The sequence below is a fragment of the Bos taurus genome, chromosome 15 (assembly GCF_002263795.3).
Source record: "Bos taurus isolate L1 Dominette 01449 registration number 42190680 breed Hereford chromosome 15, ARS-UCD2.0, whole genome shotgun sequence".
NCBI classification, from domain to species: Eukaryota; Metazoa; Chordata; class Mammalia; order Artiodactyla; family Bovidae; genus Bos; species Bos taurus.
Genome location: NC_037342.1, coordinates 54662883 through 54674978, shown reverse-complemented (window position 1 = coordinate 54674978; position 12096 = coordinate 54662883). Strand labels below are relative to the sequence as shown.

At 51.1% G+C, this 12096-nt stretch overlaps 1 protein-coding gene across 8 annotated transcripts in view; it reads left to right on the top strand.

Annotated features, from left to right (window-relative positions):
* Positions 1 to 12096, top strand: part of GDPD5 (glycerophosphodiester phosphodiesterase domain containing 5) — a 91233-nt gene that overhangs the window by 31797 nt on the left and 47340 nt on the right. The window contains exons 1-2 of one of the 8 annotated variants that reach the window (XM_010812693.4): positions 2474 to 2554; positions 2884 to 2972. The exons of 3 other annotated variants lie outside the window; for them this stretch is intronic. The gene's annotated coding sequence lies outside the window, so the exon portion shown is untranslated. 8 annotated transcript variants of the gene reach the window in all.

Below are 12096 nucleotides of genomic sequence, written 5' to 3'. Positions count from 1 at the left end.
CTCCTGCCAGTAGCATCCTGCTTCCCTCCCCTTCCCTCCCTCTACCCTACTCTCAACCCCGTCAGCAACTGTGCATCCCTCAGACCTTCATCTGGACAGAGTCACCTTTTGTTCCTGAAACCCAAGGAATGAAGAGTTTCTCTGGGGCCTGAGCAGTGCTAGGAGAGCAGAGTAGGCTTGTGGTCCCATGGATGTTGTGTGACGGAAGCTCCTGTATGTTCTTTTTTTTTTTTTTGTATGTTCTGTAATATGTTTGTAAGCATGTGTTTGTGATGTGTGGGGCTCAAGGTCATGACCCTTCTTCCTTGAGCCTAAGGGTGGTACAGGAGACGTCTTCTTGTCAATGAGATCCCGGCCCTGTGCTAACGATAGATAAACGACAGTGCTTACACTACAACTGGAGCTTAAATCTAGGTATTGGCATCCACTATTTCATCTCTTTCATATAAGCTTTTCTTCATTTATTTAAAACCTATATTCACATCCTCCGATCCTTCGTTTCAGTGTAGAATATCAGGCCATAGCGCTCTTGCAGTACAACCCTGTGATCCTCCAGGTGAGGGGACTGAGCCTCAGAGAGCCACACTGTTGTACATAATATCACACAGCAGAGAAGCTCTCTGACCAGGTTTCCCAGCGCAGACAATGGGTATTGCATTTGAGTTTCAGGCAAGATCTGAATAGGTGTTGCTTTGTCCCAGTCAACTTCCCTTCCTTCATCAGACTCTGCCTGGGGAGAGTCTTCATCAGCACCTGCCCCGGGGAGCTCCTGTTGGGGGATGAGGGTTCTGTTAGAAGAGCCACTTCCTGTTTGGGGCCAGGCACTTCCTTCAAGTGACTCACCGGCTCCCGCTGGCCCCGTGCTGGGAAGCCAAGGTTGGGGGTGGAGATGGGCCTGGCCTGCCTCCTCCCTTGCCTGCTACCCGGGCTGGGTGACCCTGAAATGAAGCAGTGCCACAGAATGGATGTAGAAGATGGATGATGGAAGGGGTTTGCTAGACCATTCTCATCCAGACTGGCAGGCAGGGCTCTGAGAGTGCGGGACAGCTCAGGCTACAGTGGGCACGAGGGCAGCCTCCACATGCAGCCTCTCCCACACACATCGGGTTTTCAGGTGCCCGCTGCCCAGTGGAGCTGGGACCCCCACAGGGGGAACTTGGGATACTTTCTCTGTCTTGCAGGCCAGTGAGGTGTGATGGAAAGAGCAGTAGGTCGGGGGTCATGGACTTGAATTTCTGAATCAACTTTCTAGTGACCTTGTCAATTCCTGGCTGCTCTCCAGGCTTCAATATCCATGTCTGTCTGATGGTGGAGGGCTTGCTGGCTGTGACATGTTGTGGCAAATTGTTATTGCAGGATTTATATTTAAGAGATACAGGTTTGAATCCTGCCTCCGCCACCTTGCTGAGTGTGTCCATCTCTCAGAGCCTCCATTTTAAAATTTGAAATGATAAACATCACTTTAAGCAATTTACATAATTTAATCCTCACATCAACCCTATGGGGGTAGGTTTTATTATGATGATTATTGTTTTATACATTAGGAGATTGAGGCCCAGAGAGGTTAAGTAACTTGCCCAAGGTCACACAGAAAGAGCCAAGATTTTAACTTAAGCAGTCTGACCCCAGCGTGCAGTTAACAACTATGTTTTAGCTACTTAAATTGTGGTTTCTGGACCTGCGGCATCAGCATCACGTAAGGGCTTATTTAAAAAAAAAAAAAAAAGGAGTAGAACTTCAGCCCCCAGCCTAGACTTACTGAGTGGGACTGCCTTTCAACAAGACCCCTAGGTGATTTGTTTGAGAAGCCCTGCTCTAGTTATACCCCTCTGTCACTTCGGCCTTAGGATCATTGTGAGAGATGAAGAAAATAAGTGTTCTATAAACTGTAAATTGCAGTGCATTCAGGGCTCTTTGAGAAACCTGGGGGATGGAAGTGGAGGCAGGACTGGGGGCACACCAGGAGTCCATCTCTCAGTAGCTGGATGTCATTTCTAAGCTGTCTGTGAGCCCAGTTCTGTCCCCCCACTGGGCCAGGGCTGAGTTTTGGCAGTGCCTCTAGCTGGTATGTGGCTCCAGGCCCTGACTGGGTTGGAGAAGCTCCTCATGTCGGCTTGGTATTGGGCTGGACCCCAGCTTGAGCCGCCCCTGCCCTGGGTCCCACCCTGGTTCTGGCTCTGACTCTCTGGGTGACATAGGCAGACGTCTGGCCCCACCAACCTCAGTGTCCCCTACTGGGCAGTGTGGCGGCATCCTCCAAAGCCTGCAGTGCTGACCTAGCACCCCTTCTCCTCTCGCCATGGCCTGTCGCTACCAAGTCATGTCCCCTCCCAGTTCCTGGGCAGGAGGGCCGAAGAAGCTGGCGATGGGGGAAGCGGTGCATGAGTCAGAAGTCAGCCGCATAATTGCGGTGCTCCAGATCCCGCCTCCAGCCCACCCAGCCCTCCCTGAGTGGCTGCTTTAGAACAGCTGGTTTGGCGTCTGCCTCCAAAGAAGCAGGTCTCTGGGCAGCATGAACGGGCCTCTGCCTCCTGGGAGCCAGACACAACCCCAGGTTTCACCCCAGGGTGGCTGGGCCTTAGATCATGTTTCTGTGGGTCCTGGTTGGGGCAAGAGTGGTTCCGGAGCAGGCTGTACTGGGTTAGGGCCGGTGTGTGGGCAGCACGTGTGGAGGTACTTGTGTGGGATCTCATAGTCCACCACCAGATCACGTGGGCTCCCCCACCCACTTGGCGGCTTCCCTAGAACGGGAACTGGATGCAGCCCATCCCTGGTCCCCATACCCAGCACAGGGTGGGCGCAGGGTGGGGGCTCACTAAGGGCCCAGGGGAGGGGAGAGGCAGCATGGACTTATGTGTGATCTGACTGGGTTTGTCCCCTCAGCTCTCCCACTGAAGTGACATCACCACCTCCATGGACAAGACCCCTCTCCCCCAGGAGCCCAGCTCATAGCCACTGGTACCTTCTTCCAGGTAAAGGAAAAAGCAACGAAGGAGGCAGGCAGAAAGGAGTTGGAGGCAAGCTTCAGAGAACATTCCACTGGGTTCCAGAATGATGTTCACTCTCATGGGAGTGGTAAGCTGCAGTTCATGGGAAAAGAGGAAGTAAGGATTATTATTCCATTTTATAGGCAAGAAAGAAAAAAAATAATATTCTGAGTAGAGTTGTCTGTTGCTCTCTGCAGTGGACTAGATACTTACCTAATGCACCTTATAGGTATTAGCTCATTTAATCCTCACCACAGCCCATGAGGCTGGTGCTGTTATCTCCATTTCACAGATAAGGAGGCTGAGGTGTAGAGGCATCAACGAACCTGCTGAGTTAGTAAGTGGTAGAACTGGGTTCCAAACTCAGCAGGCTGGCTCTGGGTACACATTCCTAACCCTTACAATTTATTGCCTCTCTAGAGCCAGGCATTAAACTGAGTTTCCTTGACTTTCAGTTTAGAGGTTTGATGGAATCCCATTTCCAGGGGAGATGTGTATTTTTAAGAATGAATCCTGGAGAAAGTGATGTGTCGGCCAAAGGAATGAATAGTAAATGGTGGAATTAGAGGCCTGAATCATGGAAGGAGCATGAACCATCAGGGTTTCCTGGGCCAGCCAACGCCTAGGGCTTTCCTCCTCAGCATTTGAGCAAGGTCAGAAAGGAAACCTGGCTGTCTGAAAGAGGGGAAGAGAAGCTTAGGCCCCAGGTTCTCAGACTGGCCTGGAAGTAGCCCAGCTTGTGCTCCTCCTGGAGTGCTGTGATGAGGAGAGATGCAGGTGGCAGTGAGGAAATCAGTATTCTGTGCTAAGTCTGAGGTCGTCTTGTACTAGACCTGGAACACACAGCAGAGGGTTCAGAAAAAACTGTGGGAGAAAATACTTGAGACTTTTTTTAGTAACTTAATTTTTTCTGTAAATAGGGAAAAGGCTAATTATTATTCAGAGGCAGAATTGGGAGCAGGCTCAGAAGTGGCTCTGCGGTTGGGTGGTTTAAGAAGCTCCAATATGGTCCTTCGTTCCTTCGTTTGCACATTTAACCAGTGCAAACGGGAGCTTCCTTGGTAATGACCTCGTGTAAGAACACGGGTCTGCTGCGCAGTGATTCCTCTAGCAGGGACGGGGACCTGGGGGAGCTCGTGACCCTGTCACCTGCAGGGTCACAGATATCATCTGCAGACTCTTCAGGAAAGCTGGGCCGGATGGATGAGAAATCTCCACCTGGGGAGGCTCTCGGCCTGGCGGGCCAGGCAGCCACGGAAACATAATTACCGTGCACAGAGGCCTGTGATCATGTCTCAAGAGCTCTGCCTGGTGATGGGAGGACAAAGGAGGAAGCAGTGGGCTTCTGCAGGGGGGATCAGACCAGGCTTTGTCCAGGGTGCCTTTGTTAAGATGGACGGAATTTGGGGCGGGGGCGGGAGGGCACTCCTGGCAGAGGGCCCAGCACCGGCAAAGGCTTGGGGGAGCGGGGGAGACTGCGAGGTGCTGTGTTGCTTGGAGCACAGTTGTGTGAGGAGGTGCAGGGGCAGGTGAGGTGAGACAGGTAGGTGTGAGGGGAAGGAAGCGAGAGAGATTCCTAAAATGGCAGGACTTGCTTCTCCTCAGGGCCTGCTTCGGAAGCCTGTTTGTATAATAACTCTGCTATTTTGCATAAATAAATAAAATAAATCATTGCTCACCATTCCCTCAGGGAGCAAAAACTGGGCAGAGACAAGTTTGCTCAGGGCCTGTCTCCGCCAGACTCCGCTTCAGCCTGCCCTCCTCCTGTTCAGGGCTCCCTCCTTCCAGAGACCCAGGGAGAGGCATAGGAAAAAGCCAGCTTGGTTCCTGTGACTGAATCACTGGGCGTCTGGGAGGGACTGGGGCGTCCACCGGGGAGGGAGGAGAGACTGGGGAAGTCTCTCGCCTCACCAGGCCCCAGGCTGGCCCCATGCTCACTCTGCCTGCTCCTGGGGAACCTGTCACTGCTGCTGGGGGCGGGGGTGGCTGGGGGCGGGCTTCCCCTCTTAAGAGGGCTTACCTTCTGTTCTGGTTTAAAGAGGAACCTGTCGGCCCTCCAGGGAGGGAGGGGCCTGTCTAGAGGCATATACAAGCCTGTGCAGGCCAGTCTGCTGGGGAACCACCACCAGCTGTACAGGGGATTTCTGCAGGGATGGAAGGCCAGAGGGAATAGCTCCAGGTCTTCCCTGGTGCTGACATTTGATGACTGTCATAGTCTGAAATCCAGGGCTAGTTTTGAGATCCCTGTTGGATTGCACCAGGATTCTGTGATTGTACGAGACTTGGGGGAGGCGATTCTAAGACTCTGGTTAGAGAGTATGTGGGCTGTTCCTGGTGACTGCTCAGCCCAGCCCACAGCCCTGATCTGGGGAAAGAGAAACCCAAGGAGAGGTTCTTTCTGTGCCAAGGGAACCCAAGGGTCCTGGGCAAGGTCCTGAGCTTGGCCTCCATTCAGCTACCCTAAGCTTTTCCCCCAAAGAATAAACTACCATGACAGGGTGCTGCTGGCCCACCAGGCCCCAAGCATGCAAGTCAGTCCCCCAAGGGCCTCAACCAAGGATGCAGCTCAGCAAACCTGTTTTACCCTCTAGCAGCCTCAACTTCCTCGTCCATAAAATGGGGATCTGGTACTTGCCCGTGAAGTTGGGGCCATGCTTCAGTGAGACGATGTTTGTGGAGACTTTGTACACTGTAAAGTGCTGTGTATGTGGTTATAATCATAGCTGCTGTTGCTCTGATGAGATTGTCGCCTTGAAAGGAGGAGCCACCTGATTCTCTGTACATCTCTCTTGGGTCCCAGCATTGCAGAGCCTTCGGAAACATTTACCGCATGAGCTAGAGAGCCTTGGGTATGGAACAGATAATTCCAGAGGCTGTGGTTCCGAGGAAGCCAGCCCTTCTGGGAGGAGAAACAGGGAGCACTCCCTATAGGAGGGGCAGAAGCACCCACATTTGGGGTGAAGCCAGCCTGCTGGGAATTCCCCCGGAGGAAGAGCCATCAGAAATCTTCTGGGACAAAGTGTTGGGTAAACAGGAGGCCCTGGCACCACAGTGAAAAGAGATTAATAGTGACCCTAATTAGGGTATGGTTGATTCTTTGATGGCTCCTGTTGAGCCCCAGCCTAAGCCACCAGTAGCTTTTCCCCCAAAGAATGAGTGGCCATGACGGGGGTGGAATAGCGGGGAGTATGCTGGCCCACCAGGCCTCCTTCCCAGGCCCTCCTGCCCCCGCCCCTCCCCACTGGCAGCTGCCTCAGTGACAGACTTCCTTCCTGCCCTCTGCCTGCCTCTTTGCTGATTTCATTAGAATCTAGGGCTTTCTCTGAGGCCCAGAGAAATAGAGTGACTTGCCTAGGGCCACACAGTGAGATGTGGCAGCCCACATCTCTCAGTTTAAGCCATCTGACGAGGCCCGGGCAATGGGGAAGATAGTGACTTTGAGCATTCTTCAAAAGCTAAGCACAGGAGAGTGGTGGGGAGGAGCCTGGAATCTGCTCGGTACCCCCATCTCCGGCCGCAGCTCTGTGGCTGGGGACTTGTTCTGTGGATTTGGTGGGTTGTTTGGAGAATCAGCCCAGCCGGTGAGCTGCCTGGGGATGCCTTTCGAGGTCCCCAGAGGCCTGGGAGGCTACTGTTGGAAGCAAACCCCACGGTCACCACCAGATGGAACCGACATGGGGCTTAACTTCCTGCTCACCCTCCCTGCCACCACGCTTTCCCTGTGCCATCCGCCTAGCAAGACACTCTTATGCTAGAAGTCATCCCTTATTTCTGAGTTCCATTGACATCCACTGTCTCCAGGAAGCTGCCCTGCAGTGCTCCTGGAGGAAGCACAGGAGTTGTGGGTCCAGAAGAGACCCTGACCTGGCAGGGCTGGGTTCCTGGAGGAGGGGCTGCTGCACCGAGATGAGTAGGTGGACGGAGTGGCCCTGAGCTAAGGTAGCTTCCCAGGTACAGCTGCACTGGGAACAGGGGATGGGCATGCAGCGAGGAAGGACCACAGGGAGGCCCTGGTCTTGCTCCATGGCCACGTTCCCCAAGCACTGTAGGGAGGAGTCCCCACTGCCTTTTGGGTTTCACTCTAAGCGAAACCCGTTTCACCACCGTTTCCCCCTTGGGTTTCACTCTAAGTCAGGTGTGGAATCGTCACTGTGAGTTATCCAGGCCATGACTACCTATACCTGGGTTCCTGTCAAAGATGGTGGCGGCCCCTGGGCAGAGATGGGGCCCAGAATGACCAGGCTTCTCACCTTGTCACTAGCCTGCCTGCAGCTTTCATCCTGATCTTAACTGCTCCAGTCAGGGGCGGGGTTGGAGGAGGCCCTTCCCTGTCAGACCAGAAAACGAAGGACTGGGGAATTTGCCCTTCCATCCTCCTGGAGCAGCCCCATCGATGTTTATCTCCTGAGAATGAGGAGAGAGCAGGTGGTTAAAAGGTTTTAGAAGCTGAGTGTTAAAAAGTCCCTTAGAGATCATCGGATGTGGTTTAGACCCTCCCCTGATACAGACAGGAAAGCTGAGGCCAGAGGCTTATGGAGGTCACCCAGCCTGCTGGTGACTGAGCTCTGTATGCCCTGCCTCCTTCCCTGGGGGCTGGAAGGCTGCTGGAGGGAGACGTCAGGGCTCTGCCGCCCCCAGCCCTGAGTCCATGGTGGGGGTGGGGTGGGGGAGTCCTCTCTCCTCCCCAGAGTTCTTGGCCCTGCTCTGTGCCCCTGCTGCCCTGGTGCCAACCAAAACATTGAACTTGGCCCTTTGAGGTGCAATTTTCAGTGACACATGCTGTGGCTGTCATAGAGGGTGGTAGAAGTGAGGACAGATGGACCCTCTAGGGCTGGTACCTTGGAAGGACTGGGCTTTAGGCTTGGCAGCCCTGGCTGCAAACGCTGTCTTCTCCACCATTAGCTGTTTGGTCTTGGCTGAATCATGTAATCTCTTAGGACTAGATTTATTGATCTAGCTATCTATCGACAAGAGGTGGCAAGAATACACAGAAGAACTGTACAAAAAAGAGCTTCACGACCCAGATAATCACGATGGTGTGATCACTGACCTAGAGCCAGACATCCTGGAATGTGAAGTCATTTGGGCCTTAGAAAGCATCACTATGAACAAAGCTAGTGGAGGTGATAGAATTCCAGTTGAGCTATTCCAAAGCCTGAAAGATGATGCTGTGAAAGTGCTGCACTCAATATGCCAGCAAATTTGGAAAACTCAGCAGTGGCCACAGGACTGGAAAAGGTCAGTTTTCATTCCAATCCCAAACAAAGGCAATGCCAAAGAATGCTCAAACTACCGCACAACTGCACTCATCTCACACGCTAGTAAAGTAATGCTCAAAATTCTCCAAGCCAGGCTTCAGCAACATGTGAACCGTGAACTTCCTGATGTTCAAGCTGGTTTTAGAAAAGGCAGAGGAACCAGAGATCAAATTGCCAACATCCGCTGGATCATGGAAAAAGCAAGAGAGTTCCAGAAAAACATCTATTTCTGCTTTATTGACTATGCCAAAGCCTTTGACTGTGTGGATCACAATACACTGTGGAAAATTCTGAAAGAGATGGGAATACCAGAACACCTGATCTGCCTCTTGAGAAATTTGTATGCAGGTCAGGAAGCAACAGTTAGAACTGGACATGGAACAACAGACTGGTTCCAAATAGGAAAAGGAGTACATCAAGGCTGTATATTGTCACCCTGTTTATTTAACTTATATGCAGAGTACATCATGAGAAACGCTGGACTGAAAGAAACACAAGCTGGAATCAAGATTGCCGGGAGAAATATCAATAACCTCAGATATGCAGATGACACCACCCTTATGGCAGAAAGTGAAGAGGAACTAAAAAGCCTCTTGATGAAGGTGAAAGTGGAGAGTGAGAAAATTGGCTTACAGCTCAACATTCAGAAAACGAAGATCATGGCATCCGGTCCCACCACTTCATGGGAAATAGATGGAGAAACAGTGGAAACAGTGTCAGACTTTATTTTTCTGGGCTCCAAAATCACTGCAGATGGTGACTGCAGCCATGAAATTAAAAGACGCTTACTCCTTGGAAGGAAAGTTATGACCAACCTAGATAGCATATTGAAAAGCAGAGACATTACTTTGCCAACAAAGATTCGTCTAGTCAAGGCTATGGTTTTTCCTGTGGTCATGTATGGGTGTGAGAGTTGGACCGTGAAGAAAGCTGAGCGCCGAAGAATTGATGCTTTTGAACTGTGGTGTTGGAGAAGACTCTTGAGAGTCCCTTGGACTGCAAGGAGATCCAACCAGTCCATTCTAAAGGAGATCAGCCCTGGGATTTCTTTGGAAGGAATGATGCTAAAGCTGAAATTCCAGTACTTTGGCCACCTCATGGGAAGAGTTGACTCATTGGAAAAGACTCTGATGCTGGGAGGGGTTGGGGGCAAGAGGAGAAGGGGACGACAGAGGATGAGTTGGCTGGATGGCATCACTGACTCGATGGACGTGAGTCTGAGTGAACTCCAGGAGTTGGTGATGGACAGGGAGGCCTGGCGTGCTGCAATTCATGGGGTCGCCAAGAGTTGGACATGACTGAGCGACTGATCTGATCTGATCTATCAACCAGTCAATATAGATATTTAAATTAAATACATATATGTTTAATTATTGGACTTCCCCTGTTGCTCAGCAATAAAGAATCCTCCTGCAATACAGGAGGCACAGGATACACGGGTTCAATCCCTGGGTTGGGAAGATCCCCTGGAGAAGGGCAGGGCAACCCACACCAGTATTCTTGCCTGGTGGGCTACAGTCCATAGGGTTGCTAAAAGTCAGACAAGACTGAAGCAACTTAGCATGTATGCATATTTAATTATTAGATTATTCTTTTGGTGAGAGTTTTTATTTTATTATTATTATTTTTTTTTACTTATTTCATATCTATTAGGATTTTCCCAGGCAAGAATACTGGAGTGGATTGCCATTTCCTTCTCCAGGGGATCTTCCTGACCCAGAGATTGAACCCAGGTCTCCCACATTGCAGGCAGACTCTTTACCATCTGAGCCATCAAGGAATCCCTGGTGAGAGTTTTTACAAATTGATTAGAAAATGCAGAGTTCCTACATACTCTCTTTCCCCTACCCTACAGTTTTCCCAGTATTAATATCTGCTGCTGCTGCTAAGTCGCTTCAGTCATGTCCGACTCTGTGTTACCCCATAGATGGCAGCCCACCAAGCTCCCCCGTCCCTGGGATTCTCCAGGCAAGAACAATGGAGTGGGTTGCCATTTCCTTCTCCAATGCATGAAAGTGAAAAGTGAAAGTGAAGTCGCTCAGTCGTGTCCAACTCTTCGAGACTCTATGGACTGCAGCCCACCAGGCTCCTCCATCCATGGGATTTTCCAAGCAAGAGTACTGGAGTGGGGTGCCATTGCCTTCTCCAGTATTAATATCTAGGGGGGTTCATTTGCTATAACTGATGAGCCAGTGTTGATACCATATTATTAACTGAAGTCCACAGTCTACATTAGGGTTCACTCTTTGTGTTATATATTCTACGTGGTTTGACAAATGTGTAATGACATGTATCCATCATTATAGTATCATACAAAATAGTCTCACTGCTCTAAAAATCTACCTGTGCACTCCACTTCCAACCCCTGGCAACCACTAATCCATTTACCAGTTCCATGGTTTTACCTTTTCCTGAATGTCATATGGTTGAAATCATACAGTATGTAGCCTTCTCTCATTGATTTTTGTCGCTGAGCAGTATGCTTTTAAGGTCCCTTCATGTATTTTTATGGCTTGATAGATCATTTCTTGTTGTGAAAAGTGAAAGTGCTCAGTCATGTCCGACTCTTTTGGACCCTATGGACTGTAGCCCGCCAGGCTCTTCTGTCCATGGAATTCTCCAGGCAAGAATACTGGAGTGGGTAGCCATTCCCTTCTCCAGGAGATCTTCCCAACCCAGGGATCAAACCCAGGCCTCCTGCATTTATTTTTACTGCTGAGTAATATTCCATTATTGGGATGAACCCTATTCCTCCATTCACCTGGGACCCATATTTCTAACCTGTAAAGGAAGACTGTCAAGCTCTACTTTGGACAGTTGTCATCAGAAGATGACAGGTACAATGCTCAGCATGGTGCCCTGCAAGCCACCCCCTCTACCTTCCATCACCAACTTCTTTCACTTTAGCATAATGTTGTCAAGATTCATTCACATTGTATTAATAGCATGTATCAGTGTCTTATTCCTTTTTATTGTAACCTTGGATCCTTTTCGTGCTGTTCTATCTAGTGCCCATTCCTCAGATAGGTAAAATAGGTCTCCAAGGTCACACAGCAAGTCAATAGAAGGAGACCAGGCTGATAGCCAGGCACTGGCACCTGGCTTGAGACTCTTTCCACTGTCAGGAGAGTGCGCAGACCTGGGACTGGAGGCAGCAGGGCCTGGGGGCAGTGAGGGCCTGGCAGCCGGCCAGTCGGGGGGAGGGATGAAGAGCCAAGGAGTGGGTGAGGTGCATTCCTAGGGTATAAGGGTGGGCAAGGCCCCTGGAGGTATGTCTACCCCCAACATCCTTCACCCACTCCATAGCAGACACTCACTCCTTCTCCCTCCTGACTCCCTTCCCTGTGCAAACAGGATGCTGTGGAAGTTCAGATTAAGAGGTGAGGGCTTTCTCTTGTCCCAGAGCCAACAGGGCTCCAGGCTGGATATTTCTTTGGAACTTGGCTGATAGCAGCAGCCCTGGGAGGTGGCTTGGAGAACCAGAAGATGGGAAGTGATGCCATTAGTCTGGTCAGGAGCGGGACAGGTGCGGAGAATCTGGTCTCTGGGGACTTGTCCCAAACACTCAGGGTCTGGGCAGCATGTCTCTGTTAGCAGAACTTCCGGGCCTTTTCAGAAGTACAGTCCAGGAAGCCCCCAGGACTGCCCTGTGCTAGCCACTGGGGAAATGGGAGTAACTCAGGTTGTTCCCTGGGGGAGGCAGGCGTGTCATCTGTGCTCCCACAGGCAGCCCAGGAGGGAGGAGGGACTCCTGGAGCCCTCTCACCCAACCTGGGTCTCAGGGAAGGCTCCCCAGAGGAGGTAACATCTGAGTGGAGACTCGAACCGTCAGGAGGCATTAGCCAGATGAA